The 26,440-nt window shown below is 47.1% G+C and overlaps 2 long non-coding RNA genes across 2 annotated transcripts in view; both read left to right on the top strand.

The window, feature by feature from the left end:
* Positions 1-26,440, top strand: part of LOC146773025 (uncharacterized) — a 543,284-nt gene that overhangs the window by 469,258 nt on the left and 47,586 nt on the right. The window lies entirely within an intron of this gene.
* Positions 8,639-15,585, top strand: LOC146773026 (uncharacterized). Its single transcript, XR_014972387.1, has 3 exons — positions 8,639-8,750; positions 10,203-10,309; positions 15,451-15,585. It is a non-coding gene; the product is annotated as an uncharacterized LOC146773026 (long non-coding RNA).

Raw genomic sequence — 26,440 nt, 5'->3', positions numbered from 1 at the left:
CCACAAACGAGAAGTAGTCTCACCATCAATGTCCTCCTTCCGCACACCATCGGACATAAGACCAAAAAACATATCACGTCTAGTAAGTTTATTGTCACCAGGAGTACGAGTGTCAGGCCGGGACTGCCGTTCAGGTTTAAACCACTCACCCAACTCACCGAGTTGGCGTACCGATTCCAGCACCACAGATAACATGTTACCAGTCTGATTAATCAATAGAGTCATCATGACCTGCTTATAAGCAACAGGGGAAGAACGAATAATACGATTCCGCACAGAAGATGTCAAGAAACCATCAAGCAACCTGTCAGCAGTATTCATAAAAATTGCCGTTTTCATCACCTCCTCTTTGAGACGTTGTGCAGCATCGCGCAAAGTATACCACGGTTTGTCATTCACAGGCCAGTCAGACTCAGTAGGATATTTTTGATTACAACCCTCAGTCGCCAATTGAAGCAAAGAAATTTGACCACCAGCATTAAAGTTACGAAAATGATCCTGTACAGTAGAATCCGAACTCAAGGAACAAAACTTCAAACAATCGCCAGCATCCAACATAATGCCAGCAGCGCCCAGTTCATAAAGGCGCACCATCCATGTGAGTAAGGTCTCACCAGCTCGCTGCCGAAATCGCTGCAAAATATCACTAATTTCTTGTTGAGTAAAATCCTCCAAAGAGTCTAAAGCAATACCATTCGGAGCACCGGGAGCCTGCTGCACCTTCCGCCGAAAAACTGGATGCACCGAGACCGCGGGACGAGCATCACAAGGAGCTCGACCAGTACACGTAGAGGAACAATCAGTGGAAGAAGCATCGACCCCGCTCGAAGGACGAGCGCAATCACGGGGTGCACCATCAGAGGCGCAAGAAGCAGACTTACAATCACGGCCGGAGCGAGAGGACTCGCGCTTGGCAGACTCCTCACCCGAGGAAGGAGAATCACTCGAGTTCCAGATATTACCATCCCATTCATCAGGATTCCAATCCAGTCCGGCTTTCGCCACGACCAGACGCACCTTTCGCGTCGAAACCCGACCACGCCGATTCTTGTATTTATAACGAGCAATTCGCACAGCCGCCCTTTCGGCAATAGTTTGGTACGTCTCAAGTTTGTCAGCAAGCAACTTATTTTGACACCGCAACAAAGTATGAGCATTCTGAATCTCAACAAAGTTCGCTTCCAAATCCTTATGCAAGTTCTGTAACTTCAACAACCTCTCATGCAGAATTCTGTACGCAGACAGAACAATCCAACCTCTGCGCCCCAAAACGGGAAGCTCATCACCCTTAGATACCGGCGCCTTCTGTAAACAAGTAATCACATTAGCCGGCTCCGCCAGCTCCAAAAAAGAATTCCAATTCTCACTCAAACCAGTAGAATCAGCCCACTCACGGGCTAAGGCTTCATAAGGCGTTGAATCCCAACCGGGAATATCAACGGGCAACTTAAAAGTAGATTTCGATTTTCTAGAAAACATCTCGGAAAAGAAAGAAAAAGAGAAAAAGAAAAAAAAAGAAAGAGAAAAGAAAACTACACACAAGTATATACAAATAATATACAAACAAAACCACGCACGCGCCGAAAGCAAACACGATACAAGCACAACGCACACAGGTTTCGTAAACGGTTCGTGACGCCAAATGTTCTGCTTGGGTTTTCGGATCAGATAGAACCTGCTCATCAGAGCCTCACTAACCCAGCCAGAACGTTACCCCCTCCCTAGAACCTATTTACAATAGTGCAACCACATATATCTACCACTTAAGGACAGGGGATTCCTACTATACATACCAAGACCTCTTATAATCGGCGGCCTCGCGATCCCATACGGATCCAGACCTCTCTGCCCATACGACAGTATCACAAGTGGCGGCCTCGCGATCCCACACGAATCCAGACCTCTCTGCCCATACGACAGTATCACAAGTGGCGGCCTCGCGATCCCACACGAATCCAGACCTCTCTACCCAGACGGCAGTCTCAGCACAATCGGCGGCCTCGCGATCCCATACGGATCCAGACCTCTCTGCCCATACGACAGTATCACAAGTGGCGGCCTCGCGATCCCACACGAATCCAGACCTCTCTGCCCATACGACAGTATCACAAGTGGCGGCCTCGCGATCCCACACGAATCCAGACCTCTCTACCCAGACGGCAGTCTCAGCACAATCGGCGGCCTCGCGATCCCATACGGATTCAGACCTCTCTGCCCATACGACAGTATCACAAGTGGCGGCCTCGCGATCCCACACGAATCCAGACCTCTCTACCCAGACGGCAGTCTCAGCACAATCGGCGGCCTCGCGATCCCATACGGATCCAGACCTCTCTGCCCATACGACAGTATCACAAGTGGCGGCCTCGCGATCCCACACGAATCCAGACCTCTCTACCCAGACGGCAGTCTCAGCACAATTGGCGGCCTCGCGATCCCATACGGATCCAGACCTCTCTGCCCATACGACAGTATCACAAGTGGCGGCCTCGCGATCCCACACGAATCCAGACCTCTCTACCCAGACGGCAGTCTCAGCACAAGTGGCGGCCTCGCGATTCCATACGAATCCAGACCTCTCTGCCCATACGACAGTATCACAAGTGGCGGCCTCGCGATCCTATACGAATCCAGACCTCTCTACCTAGACGGCAGTCTCATACGACAGTTCATCCTATGATCACCATAACATACAAAAAGGGAATCAGTCTCACTATTCATCAGATCACACAAGGATTGCCAGTTCAAGCCTAGCCTGTTCTCAGGTTCGAGGGGCTCCTCTTTCCCTTATTCAGTTACCACTTACCTGATCAGGGTTAACATCTGTTCATGTAGCCGCAGCTGACTAGAAGAATAGGCTACCCTCTCATACAAGAACACGCAGCACATGTTGATTCACTACAAACTGGGTACTTTATTACTCATTACATACACAATCACATAACATTACGATATAACACATAACCTGCAAAGAAAAGTGAAAGATTAAGTTGTACACTCTAATAAGAAAGGGTCGACATCACCTTAGTAGTATGTAGCCTGCACTCAGTGGTCATCTAGGTTCCCTTCTCGTCTGTGCCTCGGCTCGCCTGGAATCACCCTTCTCCATGTCACTGGGACCTCTTCCTTATCGGCTACTCTCTCCTCTCTGGCTATAAGAGCATCTGTCTCTCGGTTCTTCTCCGCCTTCAAGATGGCGTCTGTCTTCCCTGGAATAAGTAATAGCTTTACTGCTAACGGCTAGATGCCGCCTACGGACTGAACATGTAACTGCCTCAGACTTTCACTAATATAGAGGTGCGTTTCCTCATGGAAAATTCCGGCCTGTAACCTGCCGCCCACCAAATTCTTGTACCTCCCCGTACCAAGGACACGTTCCCAGCCGGCCGGCCTGATGTAGTGTCTTCGGCATGAAGAAAAATACAATCCTTCGATAAGGGCCGGCCCGAACCGGTTCTCTCCAAGCGAATAACACCTCATAACTAAAACATTACATTTGACCTAGAAGCATCCCAAGCTGCCGGAGCAGAAAGAAAGATGGAGTCTCTCCCGTTTGAGGCCTACCAGGCCTGAATTCAGCACGGCTCCATGAAATACCCTCACTACAGGACAGGTTATCCCTAATACTAACTAATCTATCCCCTAGGCTATGTGTGCAAGCCCTGATCTATGGGGAAGAGCACAGAATCATGTCGAAGTGCCTAGTAAATAGGCTCCATTCACTACTCTAACCCTTAGACTTGAATGATAAGAGACTGAAGTCACATCCCATCATTGTGCCTCACAAGAAGGCCGGAAAAATCGAGCAGAACAGTAGGCACCCTAGAGCTGGGCACAGGTGGCCGCAGGGCGCCGGGTGCAGGGGTGACTTTTGGTGTCGGGAAATCTTACCCTCAGCTGGTCGCGGTTGGGGGGGTCCCTGGTTGTGAGGCTGCAGGCATCGTCAGGAGCGTCGAGGTGGGTCCTTGGGTGCTGGATTCTTGGTCACAGTCACCGGGGGGACGTCCTCATGGTCTTTGTTCACTCAGGCACAGGCCGGGCTCGGCGGGTGCAGAGTGTGCTGGATTTGCGGTTCCTGGCTTGGCACCAGGGGTTGTTGCTTGTTTGAGCAGAACCACTACTCGTGGGAGTCCCATTCTTTTAGAGGAGCAAGGCAGTCAGGTCCTCCGGGGTTTTCGAGGTTGCTGACCACTGGAGATGCCGGGATTTAGCAGGAGCAGGTTCGAGGGTCTACAGGCCGGTAGGGCTGGGGCCAAGTCAGTTGGTGTCGTCCTCTTGTTAGCACCTGCACTGCAGGTCTTCTTTCTTCTTCTTCTTCTTGTTTCGGAATCAGGATCTGAGAAAGGAAGGTTCAGGGTGCCCCTAAATACTAAATTTAAGGTCGTTACAGGTAGGGAAAGGTCAGGGACCAATGGGTCCCCTCCCTGGGGTGGGTACCCCCCCTTATCCTTCCACTCTCCAGTGGGAGGGGGCAGGAGCCTAGTCCTGATTGGGAAGGGCTCCCCATCCTCAAGATGGCGAGAGCCCGGAGTTGTGCTTCACCTCGCCTCCCCCACCTGAGGGGTGGGGTTGGCAGAGGCTGGCACTCCCCCTTTCCTCACTTGGGTTTTCCCGCCGATCTTCCCACCAGAGTGGGGGGTCAGAACCGGTGGGGGCCAGTTGCTGAGTACAGCAAGTGGCTTGGAGAAGCTCACAAAGGTGGCATGCCTTTGAAGCTTCCCCTGCCCATCGTGTGGGAGGAGACCTAGCACCTCGCCCAGGATGTGCATTGTTGCAGACCCACGAGAGCGGATGGTTCTCTACCCAGGGGTCCAGCAACATGTCTGCTGGGTGGCAGCCTAGGCAGCCTCTCAGTCAGGACGCTGGTTGTTGGTTAGTTTCAGGGGGCATCTCTAAGATGCCCTCTGTCGTGCATTTTAAATTAAATCCCACACTGGCATCAGTGTGGGTTTAATGTGCTGAAGTTTGATATCAAACTTCTCAGTCTTCAGTGTAGCCATCATGGTGCTGTGGAGTTCGTGATGACGATCTCACAGCACCATATACTCCTAATGGCAGCACTGCATTTACAGTGCCCAGGAATGGACCTGGGTACTGTAGGGCTACAGGGCTCATGCACCTGTACCCACACCACTGGCATAGGGCACCCAGCTAGAGGGGTGACTGAGGTATCCCAGGGCAGTGTGTTTGTGGGCATGGCACACAGGGATGTGTGCCATGTTGACTCTCTGTTTTGTTCTGCGCCAAGACACTCAGCCTGAAAAGGCAGTGTGTGTGTGTGTCAGGGTACAGGGCCTCTAAGGGTGGCACAATAAGTGCTGGAGCCCTTAGGAGCCTTCTCTAGTCACAGGGCCATGGGTACCTAGGGTACCATTTACCAGGGGCTGACATGTGGCCAGAGATGCCAATTGGGTTTAGGCTTCAATGCAGTTTAAGGGAAGGAACACAGGCCGTGGGCACCTGATTGGCAGGAGCCCAGGGCACACTCAGTCAAAGTACATCAGCAATTCAGCAAAAAGTGGGGGTATACCATGCAAGAAAGATGGCACTTTCTCACACCTGGTTCTGTACATGAGTGTTGGTTCCCAGGAGCTACAATTGCTGCCACAATTTAAACACTGGTGGTTTAAACAGGTGAGCCCAGGTTAAATAACCCTTTACGGTACCTCTTGAAAGAGCATTGTATGCATGGGGGGTGGCCTAACAGCCAGAGATGCTGACTTTAGAACAGGGGAGTCTGGTACTGTGACCCTGGGTGGATCACTCCATCTCCCCGTGCCTAAAAAATAAAATCTGACCATGTGTGACGTAATCTGGTGCTCATGTAATTGGCTCTAACACCCTTGGGGCAAGTTTGCGCTATCTTAACCTGCAAAAATAAAACCTTTTTTTTTAGCTACTGAGCAGCCCCAAAAAAAGTGTTCAGGATGCAATTCTCAGGTGCAGGGAAACTCAACAGCACTCAACCACATCAATGAAACATCCTCGTGTGCTCCCAGCCCCTGCACCACTTGGGAACCCAGACCCAGAGGCAGGGCTGGACTGGGAACCAAAACCGGCCCTGACAAAGTGCCTGGCCGGCCCCCCCCCCCCCCCCCGGGGCTTGGGGGTGCCGCCGAGCTCTTTGCCAGGGCCGGTTTTCGGCCGATTTTGTTACAGGGCCGATTTTGCAGCTATGCTGCAAAAACGGCCCTGTAACAAAAACGGCCCCTAGGGGCCCAAAACCGGCTCCCACCGGTGCGCACCGGGAGATTGCCCGGTGCCCGCTACGGCCAGTCCGGCCCTGCCCAGAGGCTCATCGTCCCCTCCTTGATTGAGCACCCGTTTGAGGTCAAGACGGTACGTCAGCCTCTCTCCACTCCCGAGCCCCCAGCATTGTTTCGGGCTTTTCCTTCAAACTCTTTGTACTGACGCCATGGGAGAAGTCCTTATTTATAGCTGCGCCTTTTCTAAATTTAAACGGGTCCTGAGACACGTGAGGGCCTGACAAAGACTTTCCAGGGCCGATCTGAAGACGGTGATGGTCGCTGACTCGCCGCCCGGTCCGGCTCTTGAAAGCTGTGCTTGCGCCAGACATTACAATGTGAGACAGACCAGCCTCTGCGCCTTTTAAAGGGGCCTACTGCTCTAATGATGTCACAGTAGATCTAAATACCCTACTGACATCAGAAACAATTTAACATTCTAGAAGGGATATTGTTTGTGACTGTTTGGGATGGAGGACTCTGGTCAAAGAAAACTGTGTGGCATACGTACATGCCCCCATCGTTACCACAACGTCACTTTTATTAACGTTGTGGTGGCTATTGGGGCTGCACCTTATTTACAAGGCAGCGTTAAGCCAGTTAAGGATGCTGCCTTGTAAATAAGGCCCCCTTTCATCCTATGGTTAGCGTGAAAAGGGTGGGCAGTTGGTGTTGTATTTGATGCAGCCCCCTATGTACAAGGGCAGCGTACATAGGAGGCAGCGCCAAAATTAAGACAGGAAAATCCTGGTCTTAAGTTGGCGAAACGAGAAGAAATGCATTATTTCTCCTCAATTTTGCTTTACCATGTGAGCTGCCTTGTGCAGCACACGTGGAAAAAGCAAAATGCCACGGATTGTTTATGTACAGGAAGGGACACCTTCCTGTACATAAACAATCCTTTAAAAAAAATACCTTTTTGTGACTTTCATGTGTGCTTAACGAAGCAGCACACATGACAGTGACAGAATGGCATTTTAGGATTGTTTATGAGCAGGAAGGGGCACCTTCCTACACATCAGCAATCCTCCCCTGCATGCAGACACCCTTTCACTCTGGTGCAAGGGTGCCTGCGTTGGCGCTAAGTTGCTAAACTTAGCAGCATCGCAGGGGGAAACGCAAGACTGCACAACATTCTTGTAAATATGGTGCAGCCTTGCCGTTTCTAAAGTGGTGGAGGGAGGCGTGAAGCCATGACGGATAACGCCTCTCTCCGCCACTTCCTTGTACATATCCCCCTGTGTGTCTTTCCTCTAAACTGCATGGCCCTTTAAGGATAACAGCATCAGTCAACAGCAAAGGAATTCTCAATAGTATCCCAGTGCATTCTGGGTTGCGTAGTCAAAAGCGTCTGTAGTACAGAAGGCCTATTGAAATCGTAAGAGTGTCCACCATGGATCTGCAAACTTTGGTTCAACCATTTTCTATGATGCTGCAGTTTACGATGTTTACTTGAGTCGTGTTTACTATTTTTACGTCTCCTGTTTCTGCCATTTTTTCATTAATTTTAGTCTCACATAAGTGGTAGGAAACCGTAAAATAGGGGAATAGAATTGGCCTATATGGAAATCTGGACACTATTTGGCAGGCCAACACTGCTCAAACACTTGGGAGGAGTGTGATGGACTCCGTCCCAGCCCTATTCGCGTTTCAGAGGCATATGCCTACTAAGCAGTCTCCAGGTTACCCTACAGATGGGTGCCAGTGGAATTATGTGATTCTGCGGCATTTTCCTCATAATTACGGATTTGAATCATTTGCCACATACTCCATCATCTGCTGCGTAATTGTACATATATCCTAAAAAATGTTTCTAGCGCAAACGGATCAAAAGTAGTAAAAAAAACACAATTACGTGTGTTCTGTGTTCCCGTGAAATAGAATGCCCTCCACAACTTGGAGTTGACATCTTTCATTTATCTATTGCAGTTTTGGGGCGTTAAACTGATACTAATGAGGTGAAACATTTGAGTCTGACCAGCCAATGTTAAAATGTGTAAAAAGGTCAAAATAAGAAGTGAGACCGCCACAAAATGTGCGACAGTACGAGGAATAATTTGGCCCACCTTGCCACATAATGTGGTCATTCTCTGTGGCATAATTTGGTGGCGCTGCCTATAAACCGCCATCTCTGCTGACAACCAATACGGAAAAAAACGTGTTCCGGCTTGCCTGGCTAGACTGTGGTTCGGCTGTCTCAATCCCACATGAAAGGTGACCCCTGTGAGCCCAGGAGACTCTGTCTGCCCCTTCCCTCCCTGTCCCTGTCTAGAAGTCTGGGCAAAAGCCATGAGAGGGCACACGAGGCGAACAAACAGCAACGTATAGAAGTCCTTCCGGAAGATGCAGGGTAGACTGTTTTTTTGCGTTTTGCAAGGAAGGCCCAGGACGAAGAACAGTGTAACACAGCCCTGGACATAACAGTCTCTACGTGCTACGGCGGGAGGGGCTCGAGCCGCCTGGAGACATCCGGGATGATTGATGGAGGAAGCCTGAGGAATGGGGGTGAAGTAAAGGAGCACACACTCCAACTGCCTCACCGCAACTGATTCACACTCCCTAATAATCCGGATTTTTATTTTTACGTGCAATCCTTGCAGCTGCGGGACCCTAGCAACGGAGGGTCCGACAACTCAAAGGCTGCCCAGGGAGGGGGGAGGCGGCATCTCCAGCGGTTTTATTATTTGCCGTTGTTTCTACCAACACTTCAGCTGCGGCTGACCCACGCGCCTGGAATTCTTTTTAATACTGTGATTCATTTTTGCGCACAGCTTGGCCCCCATTGGCCGGGGGTCTGTAAATGTGACGGAGTGCGCTTTCTGGGGGCTCGGGTGACCCCGTCCTGAGATGGTACATTCCAATGTTAACAATGAAACGGCGGACTTGTACTGGTCTGGAACACGCCTCCAATAAATTATAACCATTTTCTATACATTTCAAATCCCAACACAAATGCATAGGTTATAGTGGAGGGCCTGAAGGCAGGGCTTTAAGTGGGCCGGGTCCTGCCGCTGCTGAGCACTGGCAGTTTTTAGGTCTCGCCCGACCCTGCGCATGCGCTGGTCTGGCGAGACTTATTGAGAGGGCTCCAAAAAGTGCTACCAGGCCAGCCTAGAGCTACAGTGCATGTGCGCGGGCGCGCGCGTCGCGCTTTATCGCGATTACTTTCACTTTCGCGTCCGCACGGCCGCTTTGATGTTTGATCGTGATTGCGATCGCAATCACTTTCACTTTCGCGGCCGCACGGCCGCTTGGCATAGCCAACAGGTCTCGCTTTTGGGACCTTACAAGTATTTAGTTATGCAACTGTTGCATGGCTAAACACTTATAAGGTCCAAAGGCGAGGCCTATTGGCTATGCCAATGCTTGTTTAAAGGGGCCTCGAAACGGGTCTCTATCGGGCTCTGTTTTGTGCCCTGGCACAGGCGGTCCGTTTTTTCCGGACTGCAGTGACAACAGGCACATCATGTGCGGGTGCTCACACTGCTCATTTCTCTCTAGTGAGGAAGTTACGGCATGACGTCATGCCAGGTGAGTGTTGTAGGGGAAGGGAATTCCCTTAAAGAGAGTCATTTTCTCTCTGGATTTCCCTTCTCCTTTTGAAACTCAGGAGCAGAAACATTGCTGTGGTGTCACCAGGGCTTTAAGTGGAAGTTTTTTAGGTCTCGATCTGACGTCACCAGCGCATGCGATGCTCTCATCAAACGAGACTTCTTGGAATCGATACGATTCCAGAAGCCTCCTCCCAGCTCTGCCTTCAGCTTTCATTCGTGCGCGTCGTTTGGCGTCACAAATTATGTCAAAGGCAGTGCAATGATTGCACTGAAGGCATGCTAATCATTCCTTGTTGCCACCCTGTCTCCTTTTAGGCACGCCCACCGGGATTGGATCGTTTACGGGCGGATTTACACTCTTTCCTTTACAGGACTCTAAGCACTATTTTTTTCTCATTTGCAGCGCCGTCCACACGCTTGTAATGGCCGCTGACAGCCTCTCCTGCTTCAGCCCCCCACCCTCGCAAAATGTGGAATTCTGCTGCATCATCAATGCACCTTATCTCTCAGGTATTTAGCTTTTTAAAGCAATCTATTCATTTGCGCATTATGATGAGCTGACGAGTATATTTCGTGTGAGGCGGGGTTGGACTACAGAGGTATGTTTGAATGGTCCTAGTTAAGGATACAATGTATATTTGTAATACATGTTCTGGTTTTTGGACATGAACCCAGCGGTCTTCAGGGTAGTTGGCCAGGCCTTGGAAGAAACGTGGGCTCTCGCCTCACAGGGAGTGCAGCGTCATCTTAGATCTTGCACGGCAAGGATGCAATGAGCCCCAGTGGGACACTCACCGCTTAGAGGTGATACAGACACACCACAGAATGAACACAAGTGCCTTTTGTGCACCCCGCATGTGCATCTGTTCTGACTCTGCGCTTGGGCCCTGGTGCTGTGCACATGGAAGCAGGGCCGTGGGAAGCAGAGTTGCGGGAACAAAGGCGCCTGGAGGGTACTCGGCCTATGTGTACATTATCGTGACCCTCTGTCGGGCAGCAGCTCAGTGCTGTATTTAACGATTGGAGGACATGAGACCCCCTGATGTACAACACACTTGCTGTGCATCAAGAGGCAGAAAACCAGGTCAGCAGAGCTGCTGTAGAGCCAGAGAAACTAGGTCAGCAGAGCTGCTCTAAAGCCTAAGAACCAGGTCAGCAGAGCTGCTCTAGAGCCAGAGAAACCAGATCAGCAGAGCTGCTTTAGAGCCAGAGAACCAGGTCAGCCGAGCTGCTGAAGAGCCAGAGAAACCAGATCAGCAGAGCTGCTTTAGAGGGAGAGAACCAGATCAGCAGAGCTGCTTTAGAGCCAGAGAACCAGTTCAGCAGAGCTGCTCTAGAGCCTAAGAACCAGGTCAGCATAGCTGCTCTAGAGCCAGAGAACCAGGTCAGCAGAGCTGCTGTAGAGACAGAGAAACCAGGTCAGCAGAGCTGCTGTAGAGGGAGAAAACCAGGTCAGCAGAGCTGCTCTAGAGCCTAAGAACTAGGTCAGTAGAGCTGCTTTAGAGCCAGAGAACCAGGTCAGCAGAGCTGCAGGAAAGCCAGAGAAACCAGGTCAGCAGAGCTGCTTTAGAGGGAGAGAACCAGGTCAGCAGAGCTGCTCTAGAGCCTAAGAACCAGGTCAGCACTGCTGCTCTAGAGCCAGAGAACCAGGTCAGCAGAGCCGCTCTAGAGCCAGAGAACCAGGTCAGCAGAGCTGCTTTAGAGCCAGAAAACTAGGTCAGCAGAGCTGCTTTAGAGCCAGAGAACCGGTCAACAGAGCTGCTCTAGAGCCTGAGAACCAGGTCAGCAGAGCTGCTCTGGAGGCAGAGAACCAGGTCAACAGAGCTGCTTTAGAGCCAGAGAACCAGGGCAGCAGGCGCACTCTAGAACCAGAGAACCAGGTCAGCAGAGCTGATTTAGAGCCATAGAACAAGGTCAGCAGAGCTGCTTTAGATACAGAGAACCAGGTCAGCAGAGCTGCTGTAGAGCCTGAGAACCAGGTCAGCAGAGCTGCTGTAGAGCCAGAGAAACCAGGTCAGCAGGACAGCTTTAGAGCCATAGAACCGGGTCAGCAGAGCTGCTTTAGAGCAAGAGAACCGGGTCAGCAGAGCCATTGTAGAGCCAGAGAACCAGTTCAGCAGAGCTGCTCTATAGACTAAGAACTAGGTCAGCAGAGCTGCTCTAGAGCCAGAGAACCAGGTCAGCAGAGCTGCTGTAGAGCCAGAGAAACCAGGTCAGCAGAGCTGCTTTAGAGTGAGAGAACCAGGTCAGCAGAGCTGCTCTAGAGCCAGAGAACCAGGTCAGCAGAGCTGCTTTAGAGCCAGAGAACCAGGTCAGCAGAGCTGCTTTAGAGTCAGAGAACCAGGTCAGCAGAGCTGCTCTAGCTGACACTGACTGACTGACACTGACTGAATGACACTTACTGACTGACTGACACTGACTGAGACTGACTGACTGACACTGACTGACTGAAACTGACTGATTGACACTAACTGACACTGACTGACACTAACTGACACTAACGCTGACTGACTGACACTGACGAACATTGACTGACTGACTGACACAGACTGACACTGACTGAATGACACTCACTGACACTCACTGACTGACTGACACTGACTGACTGACACTGACTGACTGACACTGACTGACTAACACTGAGTGACACTGACTGAAACTGACTGACACTGACTGACACTGACTGACTGACACTGACTGACTGTCACTGACTGTCTGACACTGACCGACTAACACTGACTGACACTGACTGACACTGACTGACTGAAACTGACTGACTGAAACTGACTGACAGACACTGACTGACTGACACTGACTGACTGACACTGACTGAAACTGACTGACTGACACTGACTGACACTGACTGCAACTGTCACTGACTGACTGACACTGACTGACTGACACTGACTGACAATGACTGACTGACAATGACTGACTGACACTGACTGACTGACTTACACTGACTGACACTGACTGACACTGACTGAAACTGACTGACACTGACTGAAACTGACTGACACTGGCTGACTGACAGTAACTGACTGACACTGACTGACTGACACTGACTGACTGACACTGACTGACTGACAATGACTGACTGACACTGACTAACTGACACTGACTAACATTGACTGACTGACTGACACAGACTGACACTGACTGAATGACACTCACTGGCACTCACTGACTGACACTGACTGACTGACACTGACTGACTGACACTGACTGACACTGACTGACACTGACTGACACTGACTGACACTGACTGACTGACACTGACTGACACTGACTGAAACTGACTGACACTGACTGACACTGACTGACACTGACTGACTGACACTGACTGACTGTCACTGACTGTCTGACACTGACCGACTAACACTGACTGACACTGACTGACTGAAACTGACTATCTGAAACTGACTGACAGACACTGACTGACTGACACTGACTGAAACTGACTGACTGACCCTGACTGCAACTGTCACTGACTGACTGACACTGACTGACAATGACTGACTGACAATGACTGACTGACACTGACTGACTGACACTGACTGACTGACACTGACTGAAACTGACTGACACTGACTGAAACTGACTGACACTGACTGACACTGACTGAAACTGACTGACACTGGCTGTCTGACAGTGACTGACTGACACTGACTGACTGACAATGACTGACTGACACTGACTGACTGACACTGACTGACTGACTCTGACTGATACTGACTGACTGACACTGACAGACATTGACTGACACTAACTGACTAACACTGACTGACTGACACTGACTGACTGACTGACACTGACTGACTGACACTGACACTGACTGAAACTTACTGACACTGACTGACATTGACTGACTGACATTGACTGACTGACACTGACTGGCTGACACTGACTCACACGGACACTGACTGACACTGACTGACTGACACTGACTGACACTGACTGACTGACACTGACTGACTGACACTGACTGCCTGACACTGACTGACACTGACTGAAACTGACTGACACTGACTGACTGTCACTGACTGATTGACACTGACTGACTGACACTGACTGACTGACACTGACTGAAACTGACTGACTGACTGACACTGACAGACACTGACTGAAACTGACTGACTGGCACTGACCGACACTGACTGACAATGACTGACTGACAATGACTGACTGACTGACACTGACTGACACTGACTGAAACTGACTGACACTGACTGACACTGACTGAAACTGACTGACACTGACTGACTGACTCTGACTGACACTGACTGACACTGGCTGACTGACAATGACTGACACTGAGTGACTGACACTGACTGACATGACTGACACTGACTGACTGACACTGACTGACACTGACTAACATTAGGCCTCGCCTTTCATTAAGTTAAAGCCATTTGCTTTGCTATACAATACCATTAGCAAAACAAATGGCTTTAACTTAATCAAAGACGAGACCTATTGCATTTTCAATGCTTGTTTGATATTATATACAAGCCATTGTTGCTGCTTTTTTGTCTTATGCAACTAACAACCATTGACAAAGCCAATAGCCCTGACTTGTTGTATGTATGACGTTACTTGTTGCATCATATTTCTGGATGCAGAAACAGCAAAATACAAGTACACTATGCTAAGCACAGCTTTTTAGTCTATGTGTTTTGAAGTCACACCCTCAATACATTGGCCACGCCCTTTTGCGAGACGCCCCTCCCCCCCCCCCCCCCCCCCCCCACACAGTTTTTCCATTCCACTTAAAGCCCTGCCTGAAGGTCAAGTGCTTCTATGCATGCCCTTGCGTGGGGCTACGCTCTGCCAGGCTCTTTAAGACACAGGACAGTTTGTATAGGGCACAGAAATACACAAAAACTGCGTAGCTTAATGTACAATACAATGGGCCGTCTACTACAATATCGAAGTCACATGTACCCGTCCTATTTCATATCGCATGTTGTAGTCTGTAACAATATCTGACTTGCTGTGACCCAGCAAAGGGATAATTAAGCTGATTTTGCACTCTCCCCTGAGCATACTGCCAGCTCCGACCTCACGTCCTGTGCTGCCCCCTGCTGGCGTTCCGCGGTGGTGAGGTGAGAAAGCGCTTCACTGGCATCTTTGTAGCGTTTACCTCGGGGTTCACTGAAAGGAGAACTACAGCTAGGGCTGGTTGTGTATCACGTGAACAAATTAAGCGTTGCGGAGACTTTGTTTGCAGATGGGATAACCTCCAGTTGGGTAGGCAGTCACGGTGTAGCTCCAAAAATATTAATTCTTAGTTTAGGTGACTGGGACAGGTGAACTTAATCCTAGTAGTTGAAACAGCTCTAAACTGACAGTTTAGATACCTAAGTTAAAAATATATTTATTCAGGGAGCGGACTGAGACATGGGTGTCCAACTAGAGGTGAGAGGGCACTCTGCCATCACGTCAACACCAATCTGTCGCCCACATAAATCCATGCTAAACTTGCTGTGCTGCTGTGAGCTATTCCTACAGCCACGTCACAGCTTATTAAAACCGCTGTTCGTAAAAGACAAGATAGTAACACGAAAAGACGCCTTGGCCTTTTGTTTGACAACCAGATCCAGGTTTGGTAAATAAATAAAAATAATATTTAATTTTTTTAAATCCTCCAGATAATTCGAAGGACAGAAGAGGCATCTGGTATATTGACTGAAAAGGCGAGCTGTGGACAACTGATTTGAGTAAAAATCTATGCTGTAATTTATAAAATGGAACAACTTATTAATATTTGTAATTATTCAATTCGAAATTATTTTAATGGGTAAAATCGTTGTTGCGATTAATGGAATTAAAGAATTTTAAAATCATTTTAATCACCGAATTCTAAATATGAGTTTTATTCTTTTTGTTAAATAGTCTTATATTATAATTTTACGTTGACTGTTTACTCTCTTTTCCTCGCACACTTTGTAACACTTTAGAGTAGTTGAAACAATAAACATTGACAATGCCAGCACGTCAGTACCAGTTGTCCCTTTGCATTCTGGTATCTGCAGTTAATAGTGGTGCAAGCAGAGGCGCAACTGTGGAGATGCAGGGGCTCTAAGAAGGGGTGAAAAACAACAAAGCCTCATTAACAAGTAAATAGGGGCATATTATCAAGCACAGCGTTAAAATTATCGCCGCTTTAGCATCAGAAAACTGCTGCTAAAGCGGCGATAATGGGCTTGATAATATGCCTCAGAGAATTCCAATAGAAGCCCATGTTGACACCAGAACATGGGCTTCTATGGGAATTCTCTGCAGCATGTTATCAAGCCCATTATCGCCACTTTAGCGGCAGTTTGTTTTCTGCCGCTAAAACGACGATAATTTTAACGCCATTTCTTGATAATATGCCCCATAGTCTTTTAAAGACCTGTGAAGTACTCGGGTGCGGCTGTGTGTGTGCCCGGGAAGCTGTCTCAGCCCGGGCTGACACACACGGGGGGAGCTGAAGCCCTTTGAGCCCAATGGACATTGCACGCCTGGGTGAAAGTAACTCACAGGTAAAGTACTGTGGGACATCAGCGTTGGCACTGCCAGCATTTGCCCTTCTGGACACCTGTTTTAGGATTCTTGCCGTTTTTCAACATTAAGATCCGTAACACTTTTAATCCAGGCATCGGTAGAGCTGGCAGCAAGCTTTAACAAAACGGCACTTTTACACCGCCGGAACATCACTTTTTTGACGTTTTGGTGGCGCAATGTGCCACTGCATATTTATTTGTGTGGCTTTGCATGGCCTTATAAATATGTGCCCCTTTCACGTAGAAAACTGCATGAAAGGGGCGTTCCATGGGTGTTGCTGTGGTTTTTCCCACACAATACCCGTGGAACCTGACACATTCCCAGAATTACGAGGCATTGTAAACCTGGGAATGCGTCAGAACCTAACGCCACCACAGGGGTGGCATTAGGGAGTGCAACAATGACAAATGAAAACATTTCTCCTCGTGCTTTCATTTTTCTATGTGCGCTGCATTCTGCAGCACACATAGAAAAAGGAAAGCGCCTGAATGGATTGTTTTTGTGCAGGAAGGGTCCCTTCCTGCACATAATCAATCACCCCCGCAACGCAGGCACCCTTGCACCATGGTGCAAAGGTGCCTGTGTTGGCGCATAGCAGTCCATTGTGCGCCAGCACAGGGGAAAAGGACAGGAATGCGCCGCATCATACAGGTACAGCACATTGCTGCTCTTTCCTGTTGCTGTAGGGCAGCGCAGCAGGGAGGCCTACAGCGCTGCCCTACAGCAAAATCCCATAAATAAGACCCCCAGTCCCCTGTAATTATTTTTTATTTTCTACAAATTAAGCACTGTAAATAACTAACCCAACTGTACAAACACACAGGAGGACCGTTTCATATGTGTCTTTTGTCAGCTTTGCGTGCCCTGGTGGAACATAATTTCATTTATTTCAGTTCACTATTCTGAGAGGAACTGTTGGATAATGTGTCGACAGAACTGCATACTTCAGAGTGAGTCCACTCCTGGGTCCTATAGACAAGGTGAGCCAAGGGCACCATAATCCATGCCGGAAGAAGTGTCTGTGCCTCCAGCACCCTACTTCTTGTTGCTGGACTTGGAAACAAGTTGTATAGTCCGGCACAGACTATACAACATGTCCTCTCAGAATTGATTGGATCACGATATATGTGACGCACCTTGACTGCGTATGGCATTAGGAACATGGTTGTCATGAAGCACTGAGATAGCGCATGGTGCTTTTCTTGGATTGGAGGTGTTATTTCCATTGGCGGGTGTATTGGACCAATATGAAACACCTAGCATTTTAGCTTGCCCTGAAGAAGTCCAATGTTTAGGAGGAAACGCGTTGGCTGTTTCTCTGCTGTGTATATCATTTTTCACAATGAACATGTCTGAATAAAAGAAGATTTTTGAAAATACGCTTGGATATTGATCTGAATAGTTTGATTATTTTACATATAATTGTTGTATGGTGCACTTTCTCTTTGTTTTCAATTCCATAAAAAGACAACCCTTGATAACAAGATAAAGGACCTGGAAGAGCAGTGATGCAACTTGTCTGATGTTTGTTGTGCAACTTATCAGCTCAAGGATTTTCTTCCAGTGGAGAATCCAGAAGTGCAAGTGAGGTCACCTTACCACCAGCCTTACTTCCAGAGCAAAATCTAGCATAATCATATGTATTACTTTTATGCACTTCCACTGGCTCGAAAACCTCTGGCAATGACGACGTACTGTTGTCATTAGCCAAGTAAATCTCTTAAAATAAATATGCCAAAATCAGTGGCCATATCCCTTACCTTAGCTAATCCTTACCTCACCCCAAACTTACCATCTCTACTGATATTCTGTACTCTGGGACTGGTGAGTGTCCATTTCTTTCGAGTGGAATAGGGTGCCAAGAAAATACTTGTGTGCCAACTTCACTTCTCGATAATGGGGCCTATTCACTGAGAACTATGAAGAGGAGGAGAGCGATGAAAGGTAAGCTTGAGGATATGGACTTTAATGATAGGGGCGGGAGCCATGCCACTGGGCCAACAATCTGCAGACCAAATTGAAGAGTCATTCTCCATAAGTAAAATTTCAGTTTTGTTGGTATGGATTTTTAGAGCATTGTCCCCCATCTAAGCGAAAAAGGTCAGGAAACAGTAAGTGAAATTGAAGCCAGAATTAGGCACAAAAAGTCAATACTTAGAAGGCAGTGCTTATTTTAAGCAGGTGGATGCAGTTGCCCCTCACCAGCACTCCTTTTTAGGGACTGCCACCTAATTTTCCTCTTCAGACTTTGACGCAGAGCAAGAGAGAGGAAAACCATGAAAGGGGCAGGAAGGAGGAAGAGAAAGATGTAAAAACTGAGAGAGGGGGAGGTAAGAAAATAAAAATAATCTGAGATGAGCTGAGATAAAGGGGAATTAAAATCTGGTGGTGGATTAAAGAGGCATGAGGTGGATTCAAGGTTATGCATCCTCTGTATTCAGCGCCATGACTTTAGATCGTGCAGGGCTAAGGCTTCGGTCAAAGCTTTGATCCCTAGCACGTCCGTTTTTACAAATTAAGCACTGCCATGTAGGTCATCAAAGTGAGAAAAAACAACAAAGGGGAGAGGATGTGGTCTAACGGCTAGGGCGGCCGATCTCAAATCTGGGGAACCGGGTTCTAGTCTCGGCAATGACGATCAACATCCTGTGATTAAGGGAATATCACATAATCTCCCCATGCCTAACAAAATAATTGTGTCCTTGTGTAATGCAACTGGTGCTCATGTAAAGCGCTCTGATACCTGATACCTTCGGGTCAAGTTTGCTCTATATAAAACTCCCCAAAAAACACAAAACCGTGAGCATCAGACTGGCCAGAACGGTAGCAAAGACATAAAAAAAGACATCGAATAGAGTCAGTCATATGGGCTCAGCAGGAAATCAGCTTGAGCGACCAGGCACAAGAAGGGCGTGCCTCTCTGGTCCACCAGGAGCCTGAGAACCTCAAGGACTAAGACCATGGATGTTTCAGTACTATAAAGCAGGCAAAAGCCTGAACTGGTGAGTCAATACAATCTTGAGAAAGAGTAAAAGTTGACTACTGATTTCCTTGTTGAATGTGTTGATGAGCAGTTGGAGTAGTGAAGTGTGGCGATGGGTACTCAAAAATCAAGGAATCAGCTGTAGGGTTTTTCTAACAGTGGAACACCAAATCCCACTTCCTCTCCAGATAAATTGAGATCGAAGACAGAGAGAGGTTGCATTACTCAATTGGAACTGAGCCTGCAGTCGGAACTAGTTGTTGTAAAATATGAGTGAGGCAAGGGACAAACCTTGATCAGTATTTATTGGGAAACAGTTGGAACACCGCGGTCTAAACCATAAGTGATCTGACTCCGCAAGCTAAACCACGCATAGCCCGTAACCACGCATATGCGTGGTTAAGGCAATGCACGGTCTAGCTGCTGGCTGAATTGGACGGAAGCAGAAAAACCTCGCATGAAGCGGTGATGTAAGTGCGGCTGAGCTGTAGTTCTGGGCTGGGGAGGTGGGTTGGGGGTTGTTTTGTGGGCTGTGGGGTTGGGGTTGTTTTGTGGGCTGGGTGGGTCGGGGTTGTTTTGTGGGCTGGGGGTGGGTCGGGGGCAGTTTTCTGGGCTGGGGGGGGGCATGGGTAGTTTTCTGGGCTGGGGTTGGTCGGGTAGCTTTCTGGGCTGGGGTTGTTGTGTGGGTTTTAAGGGTGGGTCAGGGAATGTTCGGTGGGCTGGGGGTGGTTCAGGGGTAGTTTTGTGGGCTGGCGGGGTTGGCTAGTTTTTTGGGCTGGGGTGCATCGGGGTTGTGTTCTGGGCTGAGGTTGGGTCTGGGGTTTTGTGAGCTGGGGTGGATTAGGTGATGTTTTGTGAGCTAGGGGGTGGGTCAGTGGTTGTTTTGTGGGCTGGGGGTGGGTTGGGGTAATTTTCTGGACCGGGGGTGCGTCGGGGTATTTTTATGGGCCGCGGGTGGTTTGGGGATAGTTTTCATGGCTGGGGGTTGGAGGTAGTTTTCAGGGTTGGGGGTGGAGTTATGTTTCTGGGCTAGTTTTCAGGGGTGGGGGGTGGGGTAGGTTTCAGGGCTGGGTGCGGAGCAGGTTTTAGGGCCAGGGCAGTTTTTTTTATTAATGGTTAGGGTGTTAGGCCTCATGGCAGGGGAATGGGTAGTCAGGGTAGTTTTTAGGGCTTAGGGTAGTGCGGGGTAGTTTTTAGGGCTGGGTCACGGTTGGGCTGGGTCAGATTAAGAGACAGGGTTTTAGGCCTCAGGACATGGGGAGAGAAATGGGTAGTTGGGGTAGTTTTAAGGGCTTAGGAGAGGGTGGGGTAGTTTTTAGGGCTGGTGGTGTTGAGGTCGTTTTTAAAAATAGAGGTTTGCATAAGGGTAGTTGTAGGGACAGCGCAAGGGGGTGGGAGGGGGTCGAAGTAGTATTTAAGGGTTGGGGACAGCGTGGGCATTGGGAGGGGGTAGAGGTATTTGGACATCAGGGCAGGGAGGGGGGAGTTAGTAGCTTAGGGCTGGGGAGGGAGGTCGTGACCTTAGCCATGCACACCCCTTTACAATTTATGCCTTCACCATGAAATTACATGGTAAAGGTATGCGTGGTAAAGGAATGCGTGGTTAAGACGCATTTGTGATTTAGGCTGCGTGGTAGAGGCAGGCGTGGTTTATCCAGTCATGCCTCTATCATACAACCGTACTTATTAGCTAAGGTGAGCGATAGTGCCCAATGAGAGAAGGGTAGAGGCAGGGAGTGGCAGAGAAGCAAGCTGGGTGGCAGAGAGATGTTTGTGGGGTTTAGAGGTGAGAATTATCACTAACAGGAAGAGCGTGGCAGACAATTGTAACGTCATTGTGAAAAATTTACAGATATCACACAGAGATTGGGACGGCGTGATGGCAATTACACAACAGGAATGTTTGGCTAGTGATTTGAAGAACCTGTAGATCTGCCCGCAGGAGGTACCGGCAGAAGAGGTGCGCGTCATAGTACAAAGCGCGTATCCAATGAATTTGTTTCTTGTGGGCTTTGAGAGAGAAATGGAAGTTGAGTTTGCTTGCGGTAAGTCTTTCCTCCAAACTTTTTCTTCCAATTTGCAGTGAATCTTAGATTGTGACTTCTTGAGAGAACCAAAGTAAAGTGTCTACGAGGAATTAAAGAGCCAAGGTAATTTGAAACCCAAGCATTAACACACTTAGCGAAACTAGAGAGCGGAAGAGAGACTTATGGGGGACAAGAGAGCAAAGGGGCCTCAAGAGCAGGAATAGACAGTTTATGACATGGTCTTTTTATGACTAGAAGTGAAGTGGAAGGAGACTGATGCTGAGTGGTCCATGGTAGGTGGAATGGGCCAAGAAATTCAGCACAATCAGTGGGAGTAAGAACTATGAGTGCAATGAGTACCATATTGGAGAATGACAAACAACAGGATTCAAGAAAGTTTTGACTACCCTGTAAGGACCTTTTGTTCAGCCCAGATTTTAAGGTCTCCAATAATAAGGCATCATGAAAAAGCCAAAACAATCACAGCTAGAAAATCAAGGAAAGCCAAAACTAAATTAATGGAAGAGACTAGAAGACTAAGAAGAGTACAAGAGGTGGAGTAGAAACATTTGAGAACAAACAGTTCATCAGAAGAAAAGAATCTAAATTTACTGGAGAAACTGACATGGTGTCTCATAAATAATAGAAAGACCACCGCCTGTTTTGTTTGGGTGTGGGCGATGTGCTGATTAATAATTATGATAAATAGGGAGCTGTGATGATTTATGAATATGATGAATTTAAATAAATACATGAATTGGGGTGGCCAAAGCAAGATTTAGTGTTGAGACATCAGACCCAGGAGTCTGTAATAGACAAGATGCTGAGTACTACATTGTGGATTTTAAATCTGTGTTTACCCTCTTGAGAGAGCATTCTTCCAAAGACATTTAAACTACAGCATGGGAGGAGCGGGAAATGTCAAGGCAAGGCTTAGACAACTTGGAACGGTGATGTTAAGAAGAAATGCAAAATAAAAGCCAGACCAAAAGATAATAACAAATGACGGAATTAGACAGTCGAGAGGGACTAAACTGCTGATCCGGTGAAATCAGGTAACACCGCTGGCATAAGGCACAACTAGGACGTGGGTGGTTGCAAATTGGCATGCCTTAGGTGTGACAGAGCTTAGATTACATCAAACAATTTTACTGATAAAAGAAATGATTATGACAGCTTTTACACAAACAATGACAAGATGTGGTAAGTTCCGCATTTTGAAATTTTTTACAAATACTGCAGTTGAGATACTGCATCTTACAAGCATGCAGATGAAAGGATAGATTGGAGACATATTATGTGTCCAACTAATATAGATGTGGCTATTAGTCATGAAAATCTGTTTTCACTCATTTATATGTGTTAGAATAATGTAGGAGAAAAATCTCAAGTTATGGATTTTAATACCAATGGATTTGATTCTCATGTTTTAACCTGTGCACCGGAAATGGCAAAAGAAAAGTAAGTGCTACAAGAATATACTTAAATGCACCTTCATGAAACTTCTTTAACATGTGCTTTATGTATGTATCAGTTGAATAACACATAAACAACAAGAATTTATATGTATTTTCTTATGTGATTAATGTTGACACTACAGAAATTTGATGAGTACCCTATACTTACATGTATTACTTATGATCCGATTTGAATGTTTAATAATGTATTCTGAAGTTATATGCTAGTTTCCTATCAACATGAAATTGTCAATTTAACATGATCTTGTCATATACAAGACAAATTTCATGTAAGCCTAATTTTTCCCTTTCCCCTTTCAGTGAAGTCATGGACTGAATATTCTAAAGCGTATGGGAACTTCTTGAAATATATCAAATTGTATTGAAATGATAACTGTTTCCTTTGACATCTCTGTACTAAATAGTATATTTGCAACACATTTTGTTACACTCTGGAACATGTGCTTGGGAATGAGCACACATAACTTTTTATGTTTTCTTTTTTAAATGTCCTATTGTTCAATGTGTCCTATGCTTACATGACCTAAAGAAGCTGCGTAATCGACCTACTTAATTTTTCCGTATTTGTGTCTTCTTTACTGCTACATCACCCTCATCTTACTTTGGACTAACCAATGAAAATGAGTGGTCTAACAATTTGGTAAAGCCAGGGAGTGTCACCCCCGGAAACTGATCGGGTATAATTGCTCAATTTTGGGAGAAACGTAGAGTATGCGGCTGCCTTTCATGATATGGATTTCTGATCCTTGATTCTGATTCCAATTCTGCTGTTGGGACTAGGACTCGTTGCTGCTGACCGGTGTCCTGATGCAGATTGAAACCTTTCAGATGAAGGGTTCTTGTCATGCTGTTGTGACTCTTGTTGTTACAGTGACCGACTAAGACAGATTGTTGTCTTGATGAACAGGAACAGGCTATTTGGAAATTTGCTGAACTTTCCTGAGAGTCTTTCCAAGGCTCACCTGGCTTCCTATTTCCTATCTACACATATGCTCTATGGGTCCATATCAGTCTCGACTGAGGAATATTTCCCTGTTCATCCATCATATTGTTCCTGAATCTCAGAGGCTTGGTATATTTCAATAAATCCTTTACTAATTGATTATTAGGGCTGTGTGCTACTTAATTCAAATGCAAATGTTCTTTACCTAAAGAATGAATAACTAAACTTTAAATTCTTAATCTGATTCTGCTGTTCTGACTCATCATTCCTTGTGAGTGATTTATTGTGTTTGGGCTACTTATGATAATAGTCACTTTGAAAGCATCACTTAACTGTAATGTATTTAAGTTGATGACATAGTTATCCTATTCCTGGTCCTCATTGGGTAACTGTCCCTCCTCTGAATATCCAACCCCTTTCAGCACAGAGCAAGCTCCATCGGAGGACCAACTGTATGTATAAGGTAGCGTGTGGTTAAGATTATATATATATATATATAATGTATTTATACAATGGCCCAGTAAACGCTACAACAGGTGCATTGCTGGTGCACCCACTACGCTGAAATGCTATATGCATTAAGCAGTATTGAGGGGTTAAATACATGATCACTTCAGCAACTAGAGCGTGAACCACAGCACATCAAGGAGGATGAAGCTCAAGTTATTAACTGTGTTCTCGAAGTAGCAGAATGAAAAACCTTAAAGGACTATTCCACGGTGCACTTAATAAAAGCAAGTGTCTCCCATCCCCCCATTGCCACCCAGTTCTCTGCAGGTTCGTGGACCCATCATCCATGAGCCCGTCACCTTTCCATCAGCATTCTTAGCCAGTGCCTCTTGATTTTTTATGGTTTCTCCTGTGAGAATGAGACTGATTGCTTTTGTTAATTAGATTACCACCTTTTGTTCTTTTTGCAATTGTTTTGACAAAGTTAATTTTCATAGAGCACCTGATTCCATTTTTATTCCATTTGTGGTGTGTTCGGTCAGTGCTCAGGATTTTTGTCTGTTTTTGTCTTCTCCTCCAGTGTCCTTGTCAATGCACAATGCTTCTTCAACCTCTTTGATGGATTTAACTTTAAAAAGCTGTTTGTGTTCCATTCAAAAATGTTGCTTAATGGGTGACATCACCTGCAGGACATGGTGTTATCCCTCAGAAAGTCAATGATAGGCTCTGCATTTCTTTGCCGTCAGTATTGAGAACTGTTGATAGATGTTGATCTTAGAGATCTCCAATTGGAAGTCCTGGTTGTATCTTGATTTCGCCATGGCACTCTCCTTCAGTTGGAAACAGACAACCCTAGTTATGATGTCTGGTGTCCATTTACCAGATTGCCTTAAAATCAGTGGTCCAGTGTTTTATCTCCAGTACAATTGCTGGTGATTCATCCGCATTCAGTAGTGACAGAAACATACATTGGCTATAAGATGTAGGCAATTTAGGTAAATCTAGGTTATTCACCCACCCCCACACACCCATAATCACACATTGTTGGGACGGGAGTAATTTTCAAGTCTCACATCGTTCCATAAAGCCCTTCGTTAATATTGTGGCGTTAACTAATGTGGATATGGTTACCATAGGTGGAGGGCTTTATTGTGGTGTGAAGTCTGACTTTTGTTTACATGGTTAGTCACTTTTGAGGTTGATGAAATATGTAAACATGTCTTTACCTGTTGAATCTCTCACCTTCTCTCAATGTCATTTTAGACCATGGTGTGTCTATGATGGGAGTACCAGAGTCTACATTTGCAAACCTCGCGAACGGTACAAGTTGTTGCTTTCTAGTGTTAAAGGGTTAAACCTGTGTGAATACTGTAGGCCCGTGCTGCAATTATTGTATGATTTAGGCGCAGTATGTAAATGGCTGATTCTTAGTCAATTATGAGGTGTTTTGAGGCCTTTTTGTAACTCAGTAGCCTTGCAGTTTATGCCTGGGTGTCACTGTACAAGTGTTAGCTGGTTCCAGCATCCCTTTTGCTTGATCCTTTCCCAAAGTGTTTGTTCTCCATGGGTCTAGTCTGATGACCATCTCTGATAGGCATCTTACTCTGCTGGTGGGTCCCACTGGGGCTGAGGATCTTGACCTACTAATTTCTCATTCCCTACATGTTCATCCTTTTGGCCACCTCATGGAAGCCCCTGCAGGCTGTTGGCGAGACCTTCTTGGGCTGAGCTGTCACAGGGCTCAACTCTCTGCAAAGTATGGCCCTGCCAAGAGCCTGGTACAGCACTGTCATTGTCCTTTGAAGAAGCTCCCTAATCACTGGCTCTTCCAGTGTGCTTTGAAGTGCCGGGGATCAAGCTGCTTCTCTGTAGGCCGCGACTTTTCCTAAGCCCTTGGTGTCTTTGCCAGAGCTTCTGTTAGATATAGTCCTGATTGTGGGAGTTTGTTTCTGCTGTATTTGGCTAGGAGGCTGACAGAGCAGATCAGAGATCCACACATTCTAAGCTATGGAAATGTTTTGAAAACATATGAAATACGGAAAGACTAAGTGGACATATATTACCAGCTGCATTGCGTTATGGACATTGTGGTCTTTGAACAGTCATCCTAGATGAGTCCACGCTAAGTCCATCCCCACTGTTGATGAATGGTGTCTTTAAAAGCCCGACAACGAACCGTTCCTGATTTGCATATGATTAAGACCTGTATCG

This window comes from Triturus cristatus, chromosome 12 (assembly GCF_964204655.1).
Source record: "Triturus cristatus chromosome 12, aTriCri1.1, whole genome shotgun sequence".
Taxonomy (NCBI): Eukaryota; Metazoa; Chordata; class Amphibia; order Caudata; family Salamandridae; genus Triturus; species Triturus cristatus.
Note: the sequence above shows the minus strand (reverse complement) of the source record. Positions and strands in the feature narration are given on the sequence as shown.